Source organism: Thunnus thynnus, chromosome 11, assembly GCF_963924715.1.
Source record: "Thunnus thynnus chromosome 11, fThuThy2.1, whole genome shotgun sequence".
Taxonomy (NCBI): domain Eukaryota; kingdom Metazoa; phylum Chordata; class Actinopteri; order Scombriformes; family Scombridae; genus Thunnus; species Thunnus thynnus.
This window is the reverse complement of record NC_089527.1, coordinates 14814263-14836533: the sequence shown is the minus strand read 5'-3', so window position 1 is coordinate 14836533 and position 22271 is coordinate 14814263. Positions and strand designations below refer to the sequence as shown.

At 38.7% G+C, this 22271-nt stretch overlaps 1 protein-coding gene across 1 annotated transcript in view; it reads right to left on the bottom strand.

The window, feature by feature from the left end:
- The window catches only part of LOC137192534 (microtubule-associated protein 2-like), an 85881-nt gene that overhangs the window by 27705 nt on the left and 35905 nt on the right, over positions 1-22271 (bottom strand). The window contains exons 3-4 of the mRNA XM_067603308.1: positions 17245-17297; positions 3308-3445 (exon numbers count right to left, since the gene is read on the bottom strand). The gene's annotated coding sequence lies outside the window, so the exon portion shown is untranslated. The remainder of the gene's footprint in view (positions 1-3307; positions 3446-17244; positions 17298-22271) is intronic.

Genomic DNA, 22271 nt, shown 5'->3' with positions numbered 1-22271 from the left:
TTAGCATTGTCATTGTAAGCATGTTAGCATGCCAACATTAGCATTTAGCTCAAAGCTGTTTACAGCATCACATACTCACTAGAATAGCTGTAGACACTTATGCTGTCTGCAAGATGACTCCCTATTTATTATATAGTACACTACATTTACATTCTGCCATTTTATTTGTGTGTCTGAATTCTGAGTGCATAAATTTATCCACTATATAGGGCCCTCAAAAAATGTTCAATGTAGTAGTGTCCCTGGGATGTACACTACTTTCTGCTAACACTCCCACACAATACAATGCACCTCATTTAATAAATGCAAAAATTACCATTTGCAACTGTACATCTGTCAGTGATGATAATTTGTAAGTGTTTGAAATCTTGACTCACTACTCACTGTAAGGTTAACTATTGAGATAGAGAGTAGTGAATGACTGAACAAGGGAGTTATTTCAGACACAGTAGTACAGTGACCAGACGTCCCAGTTTGTCCAGGACTGTCCCGGTTTCAAGCTGGGTTTCCCGTGTCCTGACAAATATATGTAAAACACTAAAATGTCCCGGTTTTCAACATTCCCTACCAAATTGTCCCAGATTTGACCACAATTAAAATAATAATTATTATATTATATTTGTTTTTAGCGCTTACATAGACATTTATCATGTTCTGTCCCACTCATTATTACCTAACCCAATATAAAAACATAAATAATGCACCACATGTCTAAATTCAACACTGATTTGTGAATCAATCAATGTCTCATCTTGTGGCTCTTTCTGATAGAATCTATCAGCATGCTAATGGTTAGCTATCATGCCGAAGAGAGAGTCGGTCTTTTCCAGGAGGCTTACTCCTTCCTTAGTCTCCAGCAATGAAAATGCTGCTCATATAATGTGTTTTATGATTACGCATTGTCATTTTTTATTCAGTGTACTTTTAACTATCATCTATCTTTACCATATATGTTGAAGGTTGAGAAAGAGGCCTAGGGTCACATGATTTCTGAGTTTTTTAGAAGCGAAAACAACACTTCTCAGGAATGTCAGTTTCTGTTGACTTGAAGCAATAATGTCTGGAATTGTGTGAAGGACCTCGTAGAAAACATATGTGCCTTTGACACTATGCCAAATTAATGTATGGCAAGAAATTTGAGTGCTGTTCCAGATGTTGGGGGTGGACTATATATAAGGCATTGCACTGTTTTTCACTGTCTGTCATTGCTTACCATATTCTGTATGCTGTGACAATGATTGAACCAGGCCTGATATAATAAATATTTGAAGACAGTTACTTTTGGTGGACCTTGAATTATTCTTTGGATGAGCAGAAATCACCTTCATTAGCAACACTCCCTTTAAGCTGTGTTCTGCACACACTGCAGGAGTACGTTTTTGGTTGGAAATGCCGATATAAAAGATCATATTAAGCCGGCCAAACATAAGCAGATGTTTCCCTGAGAGCTGAGGTCCAAAAAAGAAACTCTAACTAAGAAGAAAGACTGTAAAGTGTAAAGTACCCAGCAATCTTCTTAAAGGTAACTTTCTTTAAAGGCTTTTTCTCATTTTTTGTTATTAACGAGTTGCTATTGTGATTTAATGTTTTGACGTTTTAATCTTTTTAAACCTGCAACCAGCTTGTAGCACAGCATTGTGAAGACATAAGTTACAGTTACAAAAAGTTAGTTATTTTTAAGTTACAGCCTATAAAGTCATTTATGGCCACAAAGAGATTTTTACCTTAAACTGGCAGAGAATGTGTCACAGTTGGCCATTTAGCCGACAGCCTGTGCTTGTGCACACTGACAAATATCTTTCTTTTTGGAAGACAAAACATAATTTTTTGTTTGCTGATGGTGTTGACATGGTGTTGACAGGCGCACTCGGTAGGTGTGCTAAATGCTGAAATAACTGTCCACCATCCTGATGAAAACGCCTATGGTGCTTGCATAAGCACATACATGTGCACGTGCATGAATGTATGGTACACTTAAGGGTCCCGCTTTGGGGCTTTGAAAATATGGTCACCCTAGTCTTAAGTCTTGTTTGCATCTCATTTGTTCTCAAATTGCAAAAAATTGCAGGGAAAATGTATGTAAATCGTACTGTTGCACAAACCGTACAACCACATTACTTCTTCAGGACCACCTGTATCAACTGTTTCATTTGGAAGTCTTGCCAAAACTTTTTAGACATTTTTCTAATGAAGAAAAATGTTTTTCCAATGAAGAAAAATGTTGGTTGAAAAACATTGGGTTTTTATCCAGACTATTCTATTTTGTTTCTATCCAATCTTGTAACTAGATGGATAATGATTTGCATGAAAATAATGGGAAGAAAAACCTGTTACTGACCTTCACACATACACACATAAACAGGCTATAGCAAGCATGCATAAAAGCACTCTTATCCACCATCTATCATCAACCTCACTACCTGGAACTCTGTCTTTGTACAAGTGCAGAAAACAAAGAGAACCCATGAAAGCGTGACTGCCTTTCAGTGAGCCTTGGTGCTGATCGTCTCACTAAAGCAGCTCTTCTCTTCCCACTCAGTACCCACTTCCCACTCACAGCTCCTAGGCAGCCTGCACTCACATGTACATCCACCCACATAGCCATTTCATGTGTGGAGGTAACAGGCATTCTTTTTGTCTCTCTCTGTCTCTTGTTGTAAATGTTTCTTTTTCTCTCTCTGACAGGCATTCAGCCTGTCTCAAATGTTTATGGTAAATGAATGTGGTTCTGAACAGGCTGACACCAATACCATTTGAGGTTTTGGCTGTTTCTTGTTTCATTCATTCAGGCATGGCGAGCCGCCACTGCAATCCTGGTGCACAATTATTTCTCATGATCATATTGCCAACAATGATTTTAACTCTTCTGTGGTGAAACCAGGAACCTGGCCAGAACTTCACTCATGTCCCTCCTTTCCATGTAGTTTTTGAGCCTGGAGGCGCACTTCATAATCAAGGACATGTAGGTTGTACAGTTGCAGTAGCGTAGCATAACTATGTTTTAGGTACATGCATCATAGGGATAAAATTCTAAAACTGTGAAAATATGTCGGTGTATAAGCTGAAGGTTCATCTCCACATTGGCTGACAGATGACCTGAAGCATGTTGCTGTATGTGAAAAACACATTTTAGTTTTACAGAGAGATAACACCCACATACAAGTATGTCAAAAGTGTCTCCAGGAGATGCAATTCCTCTATCACCAAAGGCAAAGAAGTGAGATCTTTTGGAAAGTAGCCACAGCTTGTGTTGTTACTTTGCTTTGGATCACTTGGGCAGCAAAATTTAATTAGTAGGTATCTTTACCTTGGTAGGTGAGTAGGGACTTCGGATGGTGAGCCAAGCTGGATGCAAAAAAATCCGTCCTCTCTCCTTATCTCACGGGGGTTGAAGATTGTCAGGGAAGTAGTGAAAGCCAAGAGGGATGAGGCCTCCTAGTCACACCTTGAAATCATGAAAATGATAAAAAGTGATCAATATTTTTAGGATTTTTTACTTAACCTGTATTTGTCCGCATAAGCCTGGAGATCATCAATTATTTCATTCGCCATGAGACAGCTGGTCAACAAAGCAGCAGCACATCAAATATAATAAACATTAAAAAATGTTTGTGATAGTTAGGCAAACTCAGGAAAGATGAGAGGAGGATAAACACAGGAAAGGGAGAGAAATATATGCAGATGATGATTGATCTCTGCTCAAGTTGTAGCAATTAAAATATATGCAAAAATATGAGTATGATTTTATAGATTGAGTTGCTAGCTTAATAGGTACATCTTATTAAAACTAATACAGTGTAACCATACCCGTATCAGCAAGGGAAGCTAAACATTAGAAACATCTCTCTGTATAACAAAAGACTATTTAGCAGCACCACAAGCTACAAGGTACAAACATTTGTTGTGTACTGAACCCAGATGGATGCATGTTGTTGTGGTTGAACATTTAATAATGACTCAAAAAGATGGGCCCACACAATTGACCAAATGTCATGGAAAAACACAACCAAAATGTATCTTTATTACAACAAGTTCTATACAAACTACAGCCTCAAAAATTACCATAGAGTTGAAACCTCACTTATCAATCCTGTAAACTTCACAAAGACAGTGCTGGATTAATCTCATATTTTGATAAATATGAGATTAATCATAGCTGTCCGCTGTTGGATTTCTGATCACAGCCACTGATAATCTATTTTTGGTTACAGGGTCCATATTTTCTCATTTCCAACAAAAAGGCATTTGAATGCTTGACACTAAGTATCTATTACTGAACTCAGATAAGGGTTATCATTAGGGGCACCTGCAGGCACAAACTGAGCAAAAACCTGCAGGCTAAGAACAGTTATGTTTCACTATTAATGTTAAAATTTGCTGAGAGGCCAGAGTAGCATAACTCCAGTGAACATTCATAAGTATAATATTCCTTAAATAACACTGGTGGCTTCAAGTAGATCAGAACATTATTTTCCCTTAAAATAATTAGATTGCATAAGAAATGAATGTGTCGCTGTTCTCCAATATGTAAACACAACAAATCTCAAGCTACTGCTTTTAAGCAAATTAGTTTCAGTTTCAATTAGTGTATAGATTGTTATAGAAACACTCAGACACGTGTCTATTGTTTACAGGTTTTCCTGAGTAGTGTCCAAAAAATCTGTCTTTCTCTCTTATATAATCTAATTTTCCTTCTGCAATTTGAGGCCAAGATATTTGATTTGAATAATTGTCTTTAGCCTGAATATGCATACTGAAACTCCTCTTGTTATTACAGCTGTATCTTGTCCAAAGCAATCAGCTAATGCATGGGCACATGGTACAGACAGTGAGTGTGGAGCTTGAATGGTAATGGTAAAAAAAACATGACAATAATCAATGTTTCATTAATTCAACTGTGACAAATTGTCCACGTAAAAGCATACATCTAAGGTCCAAATTCAAAAATGTGTTTTTTGGATTTGTTTTGAATTGCCAAAAATAATACATCATGCAGTAATAACTTAAAGAAATTATTCAACATTTTCTGATTTTTTTTTTTCTTTCCTGCTTAGATAGATGAGAAGATTGAAACCACTCTCATGTCTGTTCACTAAACTAAATGACGCTAGAGCTGGGCATGATTAGCTTAGTTTAGCATTAGGACTGAAAACAGGGGGGAACAGCTAGCCAGGCACTCTCAGAAGGTAACAAAATCCAACTGACAGCACCTCAGCAGCTCACTATAGAGGTGAAATGAAGGAGGGAACGCTGTTTATGGGTTTTGTTTCCCCCATTCTGTATTCCCATTTCAAATTTACAATGTCCTCAATGTTACTTAATGTAACACAGGAACACAGGAATGTAACGATCCTATAGGTTTATATTATGGTAACCAGGCTCTAAATACTGAAATACTCAGAAGCTAGTCAAAGGCGTCAATGAGAGCAGTAACAAATTCAAAAAGCTTCTTTGTTGCAGTTGTGAAAAAAATTGAATAGTTACTGAATTCATTCAAAATTGACTCAGGATTAAAAAGTAAATTGATTTAAGCTGCATTGTTTTCAGTTTTCTCGACATCATAATCTTTACAGTCTGACCACTTTTAGCAGTGCGTGTAACAGAATATTTAGGCTGATTGATTAGATGTTTCTTGCTAAAATGCACCTTAGGAATCATAGTTTACTTGTCATCTTAGGTATTCATGTACACAGGCTTGTGCATTTGACTTTTTATCAAAGAACCCAGTATTTTCTATTGCAGTTGTTCATCTTTTGCACTGATAATTCTACCAGAAGTGTTTCAATCAATCCAAGTCTCAAAAGTGCTCAAATAACGTGTAAGTAACATCATGACATAACTTTTATTTCCAGAACCAGAGGTGCCCAAACCTCCCACTTTGCAACTCTATTTCTGCACTGGCAGCAGTAATTTCCTGGAGTCTTGTCATCACAATGAGTTTGCCAGGCAACCAGCGGAGACTCCAGGAAGTCACTGTGCCCGAAGAAATAGTTCTAGCTCCTTCCAGTCTTTATGCTAAGCTAACCACCTGCTGGCTCTAGCTCCACACTTAATGGACAAATACGAGTGTTTAATCAATCTTCTCGTCTCACTCTCAGGAAGAAAGTGAATCATTTTGAACAGCTCCTCGAAGTTAGAATTCTCTTCCTCAGAGTTTCACCCCAATCAAGAAACATGGTGGTCAGGTGAACTGAAAGTTTTAGAATAATTCATTTTTGAATGTGGATATGTTTGCAGCTATAAATTGGCCTCCTGATGGATTGGCCTTAACTTTAAATCTACAATTAAAACTAAGAGAAATAGTGCCTATAAAGACATGCTTTATTTCAACAGACTTCTTTCCATGACTACTGCTGTAGCTCTCTGATATAATGCCCCACTCCCAAACTGTATCATCACTTACTGCAACTCTATCCTGCCTCCACTCTTGTGGTTTTATCATTGTATTTGCCGCTATCCATTTCTAAAGGATAAAAGTCTGTAATAACTCTAATTTGTACTTTACACGCTGAAGGTGACTCACAGCCACAAGCAAGCAAAACCAGTGTGCCTCCGCCTCTGTCAGGTCCTGCAAAGTAAGTGTGGTCAGTACCTCTATAATAATAACATATTTAATAATATATAATACATCTTTATGCAAGTGGTGATGAGAGCCGCTGCTTTGCTTTTCCAAAAGATCAAAGCGAGTTGAGTCAGCAGCACCACAAGCTTTTTCTTAACCATATGACAAAAAGTGGCTTATGTTCTTATATCCCACTGAATGAAGGAAGAAGTGGGAGTTCTGGAGGAGAGAGGCAAGAAAAAAGATGCTTGCACACCTGGGTTGCTAATATGCTTGATTAAAAAGTGCAGCAATAGCCTGATAATCAGACTGAATTGCCTTTTCGTTTCGCTTCATTCGTTCAATTTCAAAATCTCTTTGAATTCCTGAATAAATCTGAAATGTGGGCAGCAGTTTAGGTATGCAACCAGGCTACTGCAGCAATGTGTGTGTACATAAATTACCAAATAACATATTCCAGTATAAACCTTCCTGTGTTCTGTCCTTAATACATGATTTGTCTTTTTTGCATCACATGCAATTTTCTACATACTAGTATGGGATAAAATTATTTCAGTACACTAGTAGAAAAGGCACACAACATGACTTAAGTACCAGTTCTGATATCACTGACAGCAATATAACAATAATACTTGAGTGATACAAGCACATCACCCTTCTCCCTGTAAGCATGATCAAGTTCATCGCAAGTTACGAAAAAACAGATATACTGAGATTTAACTGGATGTTTAAAGTGAAAGTACTTTGACAGATACATGTCTGACACAGTTGCTGAGGCTCAAAGATGTAGCAAAACATTTCTTTGAAGATGAAGAGGGCCACTAATCATGATGACTCTTTTTCTCTTTTAAATGCATGTTTGACATGGTTTCTAGTTTTACTCTTACAATACTCACCAATTCTCAATCCACAGTCAACAGCTTGACTTTTCAGTGAAACAGATGTGATAGTATGAGAACGTTATTCAAGTTTTCTTTGGTATCAAGAACCATCTTAACCCAGTTCATTTTGGTGTTGTACTTCATACATAATAGGAAAAGATGAGCCATTGACTGGAAATCAATGCCAGCCTGTGGCGAAAAGAGCCAAAGCCTCAGAGCTTAGAAACCGACAATGTTTAGAAAAGCAGAAGACACATTTTTATTCTTTGCCTCAGCTCAACAAACATCTGAGGGTCACAAGTGAGTCATTCATCACACAAATACATTGGACAGAGCTGTATGTTAACTGTGTAAATATGCAGGTTTGTTCCCACACAGCGCGTTACACCAGGAGACAACACACCTCGGGCTGAAGGTACATATTTTAACACCTTGTTAAGATACTGTATGGCACTTGGTGGTAAAATGCAAATGAAATGGCTTGAAGCAAAATTAGTCATAATTAACAGAAAGAAAAAAATGTGTAAGAAAAACTGAACTTGTGACAGCAGTGGTTTGCAAACAGACACCAGAGGCAGGTCTGGTGAAGCTCTGGAGCCATGGCCAGTCTCTGGAAGCCACACTCACCAGTTTGTCCACAATGTCAATGCAGTCTTTGCAAAGCATCATTCCTTTAAATAATGCCATGTGTTTAGACCACCAGGGTTGTCCCTTTCACTGTTACTCCTTCATTTGCAGTAAATATGTAGCTGCCAAGAGCTTATGAAGAGTTTCCATGTTGTTAAGCCATCAAGAAAATAGATCAACTTCACTGTTGTTTTTTTTTTATTATTACAAAGATATACAGCAGGCCAGGAGTTCTGACAGTCAATAACAAGACCTAGAGTGCTAATATCAGGATGCTAACATTCTCAAAATGGCAATGCTGCATGCTGATGTTACAGCCAGCAGTCTGATTTAGTCATATCAAGTGGATATCTGCCACATTTACAGTCTTTTTTAGCATCAAATTTCTTCTTTGTCTTTCCTTGGACAGTGTTTCCCAGTTAAACTGCAGTGGAAGTATAGTAATAAAAAGAGAGACTTTGGCACTAAACAAACTGTAACGTTGAAAGATATCTACTAATATGAAGCTTTATATTAGCTTCATGTTTTGTACTGAACGGAAACTCAACATTGACATATTATGAAGTTGTTATTGCCAATGCGTTAGCCTATCCAGCAGACACAGAAACTTTGATAACCTGTGCTCAACTCAAACTTATTAGGAAAAACTTTGAGGTAAATATAAGTCTAACCTTCAATTACTCTTCTGTACCATCTGCAGGGGTGATGTATTTGACATCTAATGCACAATTATAATGTTTCTATAAGACCACATACACCCACACAAAACACACACACACCCTAGAGAGAAGGAGAGGGAAATTTGGACACATCACTCCAAGCTATCCTCTCCTCCTTTTTCAGTGTGAAGGTCTTTTCTGCTCATCTGCCATGCAACCTTGTAGCTCAAACACACACACACACACACACACACACACACACACACACACACATACTGATTAAGCATATATACACACACGATGAAAGTGCTTTGTTCTGTCTCGCGGGACTGCACATCCAGCAGCCACCTGTCAGCCCATATCTAATGCAGTCTGCAGGGGGTAGTGTGTGCGCATGTTTGTGTGTTACAAGTGACCAAGCTTTTTCCTGCTTTTGAAAATCCAAGGAGCTCATGCATTTGCAATGTGACTGGACCTGCGTGAGGAGTTAAAATATACAGTATGTGCTGATTCTTCAAGGCATTTCAAGAAAAAAAGAAGTGTGAAGCTTTGGCTTATTCAGTAATACTGTAAAACGGGTTCCTAGAAGGTTTGATTCTGAATCATTTGGTTATGTAAAGCTTTAATTTTTAATGAGTGTGTGCTCTGTAAGCTAAAGCCTTTACCTCTTCCTCTGTGATGCTGCAATATAACTCTCACAGGATGCACTTTCTCCACCTTTGAGTAAAACGTGTACAGTATATGGATTGAGATTTAAACCATTGTGCATTGTTTATAAGACAGATGACAATAACCCACATTTTTCAGATTCTAATGCAATGAGATACACAAACCTTACTGTTGGTGCTCTTGAAGATTAAAGATTAAGAAAGAAAAAATTGATGACAGGAAGGGAAACAAAAAAAAAAATCCTCAGTCACCTAAATGAGATGAGATTTTCTCACAAACAATTGCTCCATGCATGGATGTTCTAGCTCAAAAGATTAGTAATTTATCCATTTTTTCCAAGCTACTCCTTAAATGTAATTCCAAGCAATGCTTAAATGTAATGGATACCTAAAATGAATGAATCTGTGCTATCCAATAGAATCTACCCAGAGCTAATGCTGGGCAACGTGATGATTCTTCTCCATTAGCCTCTCATTTATCATCCCTCTCCTCATTAACCTGCTCTCCCTCAGACTTACTGGAAGCTGTGATCTACCGTAAATGTATGAATGTGCGTACGTGCACATATGGAGCTTCCAGCTGCGATCAAACAAGAAAGTTGACACCCAAATTGTCCTAACAGTGCCATTGGTTTTAACTATGCATCATCACAACAAGACACGACAGAGGAAACGCCCCAGAGCAAACACTGTTTCATGAGATCATTGGGATGAAGGTGAGACCCAGCTGTGTGTCCTTATGGTAAGGCAAACTCCACCCTGGCTTAGTTAAGTACGTACAACTTAAGTTCAATTAATTTAGTCCATAAAACTTGGACAATGCAGTCCAACAACAGGACATTAGAACATTTCCGTCCACCATTGTTAACTGTCTGACACATTTTTTCCCAGTGTAAAAAAGGAAGTTGAGCTGAAAAAGTGATTCCCTCTCCTCAGGTTCTAGTCCCTAGTGTCCATGACACATGCATGGAAAGACATATCATGTTGAGAGACTTTAATTGTACTGTATCCTGATTAAAGCAAAGGAAGGCATTATGGCTGATATTTTACCTCTAAATTTACATCTTTTACATCAGTCTTCAAAAGTATTCAGAATCTAGATTTTTACTCTTGGAAAAGCCTATGAAACTGCACTGACACAAATGACTTAATCTCAAATGAAATCAGGGATAATAAGAATGATAATGATGTATATGAGTGTATGAGTTGAATATCACACACAGGTTTACATATTATGGCCTCATATAGTTGCTACAGTATGGTTAATGTCGGTTACCACTGGAGAAAATGTGTTTTTAAATGTGGGAGTATGAATTGTGAAGTTCTCCTTGCATTTATTGAATTTTTTTTTTCTTTGTATGCATGTCAGGGCAGTTTGACAAAGATCAGTTTCAGATTGGGTCAAAAATTTTGGACTCATAATGACCTCATGCATGCATTGCAGCGTTCAACCACAGTGTCATATTTAATACTACCAATGGTAGTTGCCCCAGGACAAAGGGCCTGCGCTCCTCTATATCATCAGGGGACGTTTAACTTTGCACATCTTCAACAACATATGTATTTTTACACTTTTCTCGGTCTTCATAATTCAAACAATGACTAAAACACACATACATATACGCTGCCAGGTAAGATTACTGTCTGTTTTCAGTTAAGCTAGCTAACAGCTTCATGTTAGCGTCAAGGTAGCTATGAAGCGAGAACAAAACCAGACCTTAGATTTTGTATTCAAAATAAAAACAGAGCCCCCCCACATAACAAATCCCAATTTAACCCCTGTATATAAGAATTGTATGTACTTAGTTCCTACCTGAATCTGACCAGAAATGTATAGACAGGATGCTTTTAGCTCACTAAATGCAGCCTCAGTCTACAAGAAGCTGAGCTCTTTTGTGCTCAGTCTGTCAGCATAAAACCAAACATAGAAAACAAGTTCTCTGTGGCTTTCACGTATAATATGTTGCTTTCTGGCTTTTGAAAATGAAAAACATGTTGCACTTTTGGGAGTATTGTTCCCAATACAGTCAAACTTGCAGTATAAAGCTATTGGTTGAGACAAAGGTATATATCTGCAAAAACTGTACGCAGTATAAACATACTTTTATGTGTGTATATTTCCTAACAATTCTTGTTAATATGTATGAGTGCCCTGACAACAAAAGAAAGAGAAAGACAAAGAGAGGAAAGGACACTGATGGCAGTTGGGTAACTGAGTGAGACGAAAATGAAAACTACTGACAAAGAGATGAAAAGAGATGCAGAGGAGAGGTGGTCAACAAGAGAGACGGGAGGAGAAGGAAAGAAAGAAAATGAAAGAGTCTAGCCTGAGGAGTGGGGGGAGTCTGGGCCATTACATCACTGCTGCAGTGGCTGACAATATGAACATTACTAACACGCACTCTCTCTCCCACCATGTCTCTTTCTCTGTCTACAATCATTGCAATCCTATATAATGTTATGACCAGCTCACTCTCTATTTCTTTATTATTGTGGCTGTTTATCTGAAATACTATTACAAGCAATATTCAAAATTAAACATTCAAACCACATAGGGGAAATATAAAAAAACATACCACAAAATGTCCTTATTATTGTTCAAAAAATGTATGTTTACATAAAGCATAGGTATTTTCTTGGTTAAAACCACTTTGCTTAGAGTTAAAACCGAAGTACTGCAAACTACAGCCCTCAAGGCAACACACAGACCTCTAGTTTCAAAGCAGTAATCTGCCAGAAGTTGTTGATAACACCAGGGTGACTGTTAACTCTGCTGTCAAGATAATCTCCTGTTTGCACTGGTCCACACCGCTGTGCTGGATGTGGCGATCCTGATGTGGGTGTGTTATGAATATTCCACCAACACGGTTCAGCTTTCTGCACCTGTGAAAGACAACTGGCATACAAATCTGTTCCCTGTTATCTGGAGAGCATCAACGTTAAGACTGACAATTCCTTTAAAGGTTTATTCTAACAATTTAGTTTTGCACTTCCATAAAGTTGGGGGACTTGCAAGAGACAAATCAAAAAAGAAAAAAGTCAAATTTGTCAAATTTGATGCAGCAAAGGATGAGATATGCTGACTTTTAACCCTTAGTATGGTTCAAGACATTTCCTGATTGGTCAAGCTCAAGCTGACATGACTAAAGTGAGTCATTTTGTGAGACTTGGCAAAGCTTCTCCAGAGCCACAGAAGACACACAATCAGCTGTTTTCACAGGCTGAGTAGTACTACCCATGACCAGCTAATTGATCTACGTTTGTGAAATTAGTTCCCTTAGTGTGCCTTCAATATTATGCTGATACCACTAAGGAAAATACCATTAACTTACTGTTAAATACAACAGAACATATTTTTGCTAAATGGTATGAACTGAGATAGAAATCAGAACGAAGACAGAGAGTGAAATACTGCTCTGTATTTTAGTTCATTTTTTAATAATTCAGTAATTGTTGATAGCATCTCACACTTTCATACTGCTTACATTTTCAATGCAGTCCTGATGAATAATATAACGCATCCCCTGATACTTTCATGACATGGAAATAGATTAATCTAACTAATTTCACATTTAGGCTGTTATTTTGTGTGTACAATGAACTAAGATTTGGTTCAAAAAGCCACTAGTTAATTAATGAAATGAAATGTACATATGATATCTAGCCTCTCTATTTGCAATGGCTTGTAATTTGTAGGGGTGTAATAGTTGATATAGGAATAGGATAAATGGTAAATATAACACTTTTAACCACACTCACATACCAGTGAGCTACAATGCAAGGTGCTCACCTGACCATCAGAAGCAAATTGGGGTTCAGTGTCTTTCCCAAGGACAGGAGGAGGACAGGAGGAGCTGGGGATCAAACTGCTGAGCCACAGCCTGCTAAATGGCTGAGATGTAAACAAAGTTAAAGATACCCAAGATCGCCCGTCTTTGTTGTTCAGCCACCAGCATGTGTGATGGAGGGGTGAGGAGCAAAGGAGAAAAGAGAGGCTAAACAAACAGGAGAAGGTCAAACAGACCTGTTGGGAAATGCCACTAACGTTTTCCCTCATGAAGACAGCAGGGGAGAGAGAAACGGAGGGAAGGCTTACATGTTTTCACATCACATCAAATATTTTCATTGTGTTTGAATGTACACTTTCACAAACACCGCTTTGCTAAGCAATACTGAATGTCAGGTTGTGTGTGTGTGTGTGTGTGTGTGTGTGTGTGCTTGAAATGTAGACAACGAGAGCAAAAGAGTGGTTGGGAGTGAGGGGCACTAAAGTTAACAAAGGAGCTGAATGATCAATATTGATTGCAGATTTATGAGTATTTGAGAGACAGCAGTATGAAAAGCCGCCAGTAAACACGGTCACCTGTCAGTCAGTCAAGACTATCTAAAAAGAATAATAAATATGAGGAGAGTCTCAGTGACGTGCTGTCAGGGATGAGGAACTGGTTTTATTCTGTTAGAGCAGGGGTTCCCAACTTTTTTTTGCACCACAGACAGTTTTTTTATTGACAATTTTGTGTTGGAACAGGCAACGCAGATGGGTGGGGATTCATGAGGGGTTCACAACTGAAATAACTGCAGTTTGTAAATTATAAAAAATACATTAGGCCTTTTATCACAATACATAAATGTGACTGAGCTAAATCAGAGTATGTAGAGAGGTGGTTGAACAAGACCAGAGAATAAAGAAGACATCATGTATCAATGTATTAAAGAGGACATATTATGCACATTTCTGGTTCTATGTTTTTATTCTGGGGCTCTACTGGAATATCTTTGCATGATTTACAACTAAAAAAAAACTCCTTATTTATCTTAAACCGGCCCTTTATGCAGCTGCCATGTTCAACCTCTGTCTGAAACAGGCTCTTTTAGCTCCTGTCTCTGTCCCCCCTCCCGAAGAGCCCACTCTGTTCTGATTGGTGATCTCCGGTCCGAAATTTGCAAGTGGACAACGCGAACAACACATGGAACAACATCATGAACAAAGGCCGAGGAACGGACTGCCGTTTATGGGCATGCACTAACAATCTGATGTTAGTTCGATGGAGATATAGAGGTCACTTTGCAAACAGAGTGGCCAGCCTGAAACCCTGGCTTTTGACTTGAAGGTGGCATTTTTACATACGTTCACCTCAGATTTTGCAACTTTGACTATATGTTTAACATTGACATCTGACTTTATTATACTATATAAATGACAGAAACTCACAAAAAGCATGTTATGTCCCTTTTAAGGTGTTGGCCAGGTAAAGACAGGACCACTGGGCACAGAACCAGCACCAGGGGGCAGGGAAGGTAGACAGGCACCACACAGGCCAATCCATGACCCGTACACGCCACAACCATCCACAACATTACATAGCATATCATTTTAGCTATCGTGTAATACCTTATATCTGTGCACATGCACGCACCAACAACCCTATAACCCTCCATGATCCATCAGTCAGCAGCAAACACAGTCCCCAAATTCCCCTGATAAACCTGATAAACCATCCCTCCAAATGATCCATGCAGAAGGAAATGTTGCTACACACTGCCTGGCCCCAGGGACTCACAAAGAACTTAACTTTGTATACCTGGGCACATTTTAATTAGCTGATAATATATTCTCTTTTTATTCCCATCCTTCCCCAAGGCTCAGTTGTTTCTATTTCAAACTTTTCAAGTTTTAATTTTTGTCAGATTTTGAAATCTGCTTTGCCAAACAGGATGGATTACAATATTACTGACATCTGATTTGTTATTACTTAATACATATATATATATATATATATATATATATGTGTGTGTGTGTGTGTGTGTGTGTGTGTGTGTATATATACATATATGTATAGTATTTAAATAATTAATTAATATCCTCTTCTGAATCCCAAAATAAAGCTACAACAGGACAATACCACAGCAGATGCAAGATGTATTGTGATTTGTTGATGGCCCCAATATGTAAGACCTTTTTTGAGTGTAAAAACTTACATATAATCTCTATTTATATTATATGCATGGAGACATCTGAGGGTGAATTATAGATAATATTAAATACATCTTTCCAGTGAATTACTATGTAATTCGCTTTATTTATCACCTTTCAAATAGGCTCACTTAAAAGTAATGTGATACTATCTCAATATCAAAAATCTTGCTTATTAGAAATCTAAAGCAAACTAACAAACTAAACAACGTAATGTCAATGAGGCCTCATAATGTATATTATTATACATACATTATAAGGCCAATGTCAGTATCAATGTCATCATCATACAGTGTACTATATTAAGTTCAGATTAAATCAAGTGCGAATGCATCAGCAAACACTTGCATAACTTAACTTACACACTCAGCTTGCTAGCTTCATCAGGCATATGTATTTGGCTCCCTACCATTTTGTTCTGGGCTGAGAATGCAATTAGCTTGTGTGAGCTTGTGACCTAGAAGCAGCTGCACACGGTTTTATACAGGGCAGTTGATGACAGCCGTAGCCACTCATCCATATGGACCACCAAAACTATGGTTAAACGAAGTGCATCATCCTCTGGAGGCTGGCCATCTATGTGTCAAGCTCTCTTTGGATAACTGATGAGGATTCAGCCTTCTTGTAGAGTATACCGTATATAAGCTGTGTTTTTTTTACACATTCTGTAAATCACTCTGACTAAGGCTCAGTGCTGCAACGCATTGGTAAAATAAAGTAGATTCTTCCAGAAGTCAGCGTAGTGCTCACTACTATAAAATGCTAAAAGCTGCAGAGTTGACTCTCCATGGGATTGGTGCTACCAGCAGTCCATTGACATTACAGGAAGTCATTTGATTCAATGTTAAAATTAAAATGAAAATTACTTGTTTACATTTTTGTCCAGAAAAGTTTACCTGTTGACACTGTGACATAAAAACAACCCGTATCCATGCAGAGGTCAGTTCGACTGATTCACACGTTTTATGTTTGATGTTGATGTGTTCGGTATCAACAACAAAGGAGTGCAATTTTGAGTGCAAATTACATCTATCAGGTTGATAGTCTTAAAGCTGCATCACTGACCTAAAGATGATGGTGGAAAATAGCTAAGGTAATGCCAATAGCCTCCTCCAACAGCATAGTCATTATTCACCAACCAAGCCAGATTGTGCCGCCTTAGAGGGATCAAAAGATTTGAGGTCGGTGAGTGCATCTCTCTCTGGATGAGATGCTACACAATTTGTATTTCACACTTTTTGATTTGTCACTTCCAATTGACAAAGAAGAGACCAGACTTGACACCAGAAAATAATTTAGACAAACAGAGTAAATCTACATTGTCTCAATTAGTGGGGATAATATACCTTTCCACTCTGCACCTGAACCATATCAAAGTGAAACTGCCCAACAGAATGACTGTCTGGGAGTGTCTAGACATGTCTACACACACACACACACACACACACACACACACACACACACACACACACATACACACACAAACATACACACACACACACAGATACACACATAGCCTGCTATTTTTTACACATGTACACTCGACAAAAACGACTAAACCAATTTAAGATACATATGCACGTTGCTCTATATGCTTGGATGAATGCTGAAATCATACAAAAATACATAAATAAATTCAGTTACGCACATGGAGATAGAGTGAGAAACAAGTGCGACAAAAGAGTACTGCATATATTTTTTCAGCCTGCTACTAGTCCTACAGTTAAATTACAATTCAATATGAAACCGGCACAATGACGCAGCATCTTTGCAGCAGCACCCAAAGGCATGCAGTGAGGAGAGAGAGGCAAAGAAGGAGAAAGAGAGAGGGTGGGATGACAAAACGAAGAGAGAGAAAAAGACCGAGACTCACCTGGCTAACTTGGATGCTGTCTGTGGCTCAGAAGAAAGGATAACATCCGAGACCTGAAAGAGTGAGAGAGGATAAGGGGGAAGAACAGTAGTGAGAGGGAGAAAGAGAGAGAGGGAGAGAGAGAGAGAGAGAGAGAGGGTGAGATTAGATTTGGCTGCCAATATTTTAGGAGTGCAGTGGCAGGTGGCACCTCAGTTAACACACACACACACACACAGGCACACACACACACACAGACACGCACACATGCACACAGCAACAGTATATCTTAAGGACAGATGGAAAGGATGGTGTAGAGGTAGAGGTGAGAAAGTAGTAAAAAGCGGCTGAGGTGGGAGAGTATGACTGGTAGTGGTTTCCAATCAATTGTGGATCTAAAGGAAGCCCTCTGCTATCACCAAGCTGGGAATCGCAGAGTACACAGAGGAAAAACAAAGTGACAGCGACAAAGAGAGAGCTTATGTGTGTGTGTGTGTGTGTGTGTGAGCGTGTGCTCGGTTGGTGCGTGTTAATGCCCCGTGCAGTGTTCATTCGACAGCAGCCACAAAGACTCAGACGTACTGTATCTCCACTTCCCTGCTGCTGTCTCCTCCCCACACACACAAACACCAACACACACACACATACACACACACACTGTAGAAAGCCTCATGAAAGGGTAAGCAAAGCTATGCAGCTCAATTTATCAGATACACAGTCACACACAAGAGCAGACACACTCTAATTGGCTTGAGTCCACTGGCCACAGTCTGAACATACTGGTACATGTAGACACTGAGGGCCACTATGGGTATTTCAGGAAAAAAAACAAAGGGGCAATAAGTTCAAGTCATGATGGCATTGAACTAGTCATAGGTTTAATGAACTACATAGACTATCAAGTGTCCACATACTTAGCAGCAAACATTTTCCATACTCAATCCTTTCTTGTGATGATTTTGGACAGCAAATCATTATTTCCTCATTATAGAATCTGTATAAAGAGTCAGGCGTCAGTTATTTATCCATATATCCATTCCCTGGATCACAGTAGCAACAAGGTGAGCAAACTGTGGGCTGCTGTGGCTCAGGAGGTAGAGCGGGTCATCCACTAATCAGAAGACTGGCGGTTTGATTCCCGGCTCCTCCAGTCCGCATGTTGAAGTGTCCTTGGGCAAGATACTGAATTGCTCCTGATGGTTGTGCCATCAGTGTGTGAATGGTTAGTTCCTTCTGATGGGCAGGTTGGGACCTTGCATGGTAGCCCCTGTACCCATTCAGTGTATGAATGTGAGTGTAGTATAAAAGCACTTTTAGTAGTCGGAAGACTAAAAAGATGCTATACAAGTACAGTCCATTTACAAAGGAACCAAGAAATAATTTTGCCCCGCAACTAATTACCTAATCCTGAGAGGCAAGGTTAGATCCATGAACTCCAGGGATGGCTACGACATGGAGTCCCTCTAACATACTGTCTCCTGAATTTACCCTGAAGTTTTCATACAGCTCGTACATATCCTTGCCAGGCTTTGAATCATCCAAACTGACAAATCGATCGCCAAACTCATTGTGAAGGAGCAGCATTAACCCTTTCATGCATGAATTATGATAACCTCAGTCAGGATTTTTTTCCTAAGTGTTTTTAATTCCTCTTTAGGCATGAAAAAAAATATTTGAACTTCATTTTTTTTTAAACACACATTTTTCAAGGAGTTTGTCCAACTTAGTGGACAGATGATTAATTGTCATTTTCTCCCAACATAAAATCAATACTTGGAAATTTCAACAATTGTATTACTCTTTGGTGGTAACTTGATGTTACAAAATTTTATTTACCTGCAAGGGTCTATTACTATAGAAGGATTGGCAAGATATTCCTGTGCTGAGGAGCATTTCCAGCCAGCAGGAGGCCATCTTGGTTTTGAGAAATTTGTATTGCACTTACAAAGGCTGGCCAATGGATGGCAGTGTATGGGATGACACACTAGAGTCCACTGTGTTGGCTGACTATACCATTAAAACCCATGCATATATAAGAAAACGGCTTTTGAATAGCTGTCCACTGTAGTGACCACTATGCATGAAAGGGTTAATACCAAGGTCATCATTCAAGAAGCCCTCAAGTCAAATCTCATTTTCACAATCGAAAAATGTACTTTTTTTTTTAGCTGAGACATTGTACAGTGTAACACTGTACAACAGCATGTCAGACTAAGAACTTTTGTAAACCCTGTTTCCAAAGTACCTAACGACAAACTAATTGTAATGAAAATAGAAAAGGATGGTGGAAATAATACGACACAGAGCAAGGCGTCACATCTCTGTACACTGCTGCAACGCTCTCAGCTTCGGTGCTGAACGTTGGCAAAGTCAGCTCAACTACATTTGAACCAGACACTGGCATCACTTTCTCTATCACTGTCCAGTGTGATCAACATATCGACTCACAGTGCTGTCAGGAGCCACACAGGGGAGACACTCTGAAGTGTGCTAGGATTTTATTTCTGAACTTTGACAGATATTTAATAATTTCACATTTTTGACTGTGTGAAAATCTGTTGTTTTCACATCAGAGACGGTGACCAAAAAGACAAAAATATGAGTCTTACAGGTAAGGCGTATTGAGGAAAAAACACCAGTAATAATGTTTATTTATACAAACAACAGAAACAACAAAAAAAGATTTATAGATCTATTTTACCCCGTCTACCACCAAAAAGTATTATATTCAGCCTAAAATGACAAATCAGGGTTGTCTTGGAAAATTCTGATTGGGGTACAGCCCACCCTCTTGTGAACATTACATTCACAAGTGGAGAAACACCATCTTGAAAGCTTGAAATCTCCCTCCTAAAAGCTTGTGACCATGGACACAATGAACATAAAGTACCCTCATTAGTGCAGCCGTTACACTCAAGTGGCAATGCATAGCAACTTAGGACAGCTGAACTCTTTCACCTCTTTCATAATATGAAACAAAATTGTGCACAAGCCATTATGAGAAGTTGGTAACATATCACAAATAATGTAATTGTTCCAGCAGAGCATCAAGGCCTCAGACATGGATTTACTGATCTTCATCCTCAGTTCATCCAAAGTACATTAATCAATCTCCAATGAAGACCTGCAATTGATAGAGATTCTATCCCCAAACCTGAACTGGACTCTCTCCAGGCATCTGCTTTGCCATGATATTCTGTTCATGACAAAACAGACAAAATTCAGGTCTAAAGCCCCTGAATGAGCTAGACATAGAACAAGAGCTGTGGTTATATTCTTGGCACTGAGTGCACATGGATTGACTGGCTGAGTAGCTTTCAGCATCAAGCCCAGGAACCTTTACTCCTGCAGCACCTTCATCACAAAAGCCAAAGCTTTTTGCACAAAGCACTTACAGCTTGGCAATATGGCCAAAAAAAAAAAAAAAGTCTAGATTTTTTCAAGCTCGGGGATGATTTTAAATTATTTTATTTCCTGCAAAATACAGGAAGACTGAATGACTGAAGCATCACATTTTTTAGAGCTTCATGTGCAAAACAGTTGAACAAGAATAATAAAAGACCTTAACCACCTGCAAGGCTGTCATCGTTATGCAAATGAAAATAAGAGCTACCTCTTAGACTGTCAGTAAGGAATGCTTCACAGACATCCAGTTTACTAATCAGAAGTTAGAGCAGAAAAGGCTGCACACTAATTCATCTGGTCCTGCTGTTTGTGTTTCTGGACATCTGACATCTGCAACGACTCACCCTCTATCTCGACTTACAAGACTCTGGCTGGCTACGGCATTTGCTGATATGCAAAGTAACATGCAAATGAACATGAAGGTGAAATCACAAAGCTTATTTATTAAAACCACGCTACACATAAACTCAAAGTAGCAACAAATGTCACTCTTAAAGGTCTAGGAAACTGAAATCAATGATTTCTTTACAGGTGTGATGCATTTTTGCATTTTTATTTGTTCCTAACGATATTAAATATGTTAAACAAAATACAAACAGTACTGAGTGGCTAGTTTAGTGGACAGGTTTTTGTGAAGACCAGTATAAGTACACTTGGTTCAAACTACAGTACAATAATTTACACCAGTGACCATGACCTTCTTGATTGTCCTCAACGCTCCCTCAAAACACACATATACTGTACACACAGACGTATATGTTTGTTTTTTATTGCAGACTAACTAACACAGTCCTTATCTAATTAAAAGCGGATGCTCTGATGTTTTATTCTTGCAATTGATGATGAAATGTGCTCAGATTTTTTTTATGGTAATTGTTCCTGGTGGCTGCACTATAGCCATCGTGCCGTGTCCAGACTAGTAATAGCACTGTAGAAAAAAACAGACTGAAACTGGACCACAGTTTGTCACATTTCATTCATTTCAATCCGACTACTTCATTGGTGCGTCAGGACTGTTGGTGTCTCAGGGCTCCAGCAAAATAAATGCTGATTTTTGCAACAGTGCAGCCCAACATCATCTGGCAACAAATCCCAGGCAGAATATCATACATTATATACTGTGCAGGTGATTCTATTATGTTCAACTAGTGAACAGTGAGATGGGGACGGATAGGAGAAGTTTATTGGTGTTGTGATTATTTATCCAGATTTATATAATCCTGCCTCAAACTGCTGTGCAGAGTCTTTATGCCTGATCAGTCTTGAACTTCAATTGAACTTCCTGTTTTGTCTTCTCACTGGTACCTGTAGCAACATGCCCCCTTGTGTTTTTTTTTTTTATTACGCACTGCTATTTTCAGTCTGAACACAACATGTTGTGTGCTTGCTCAATGAGGCTGACCCGTGTGCCCCTGAAGAGAAACAATAATAGGATTAGAAGACATGCCACATAAGACCAGCAGGGGGACTACAGAAGAAAGACCAAAAAAAAAAAAAAAAATGCTTTGGGTTATGGTTACAGTACGCTCATAAAGCAGAAATTCATTCAGTAACCTCAGCCATTACATGACTCATGTAAACAGCTGTAATGCTTGAAATAGAAATGTATCTGTTGTATCAGACAGACAAAAAATGTGGCTAAA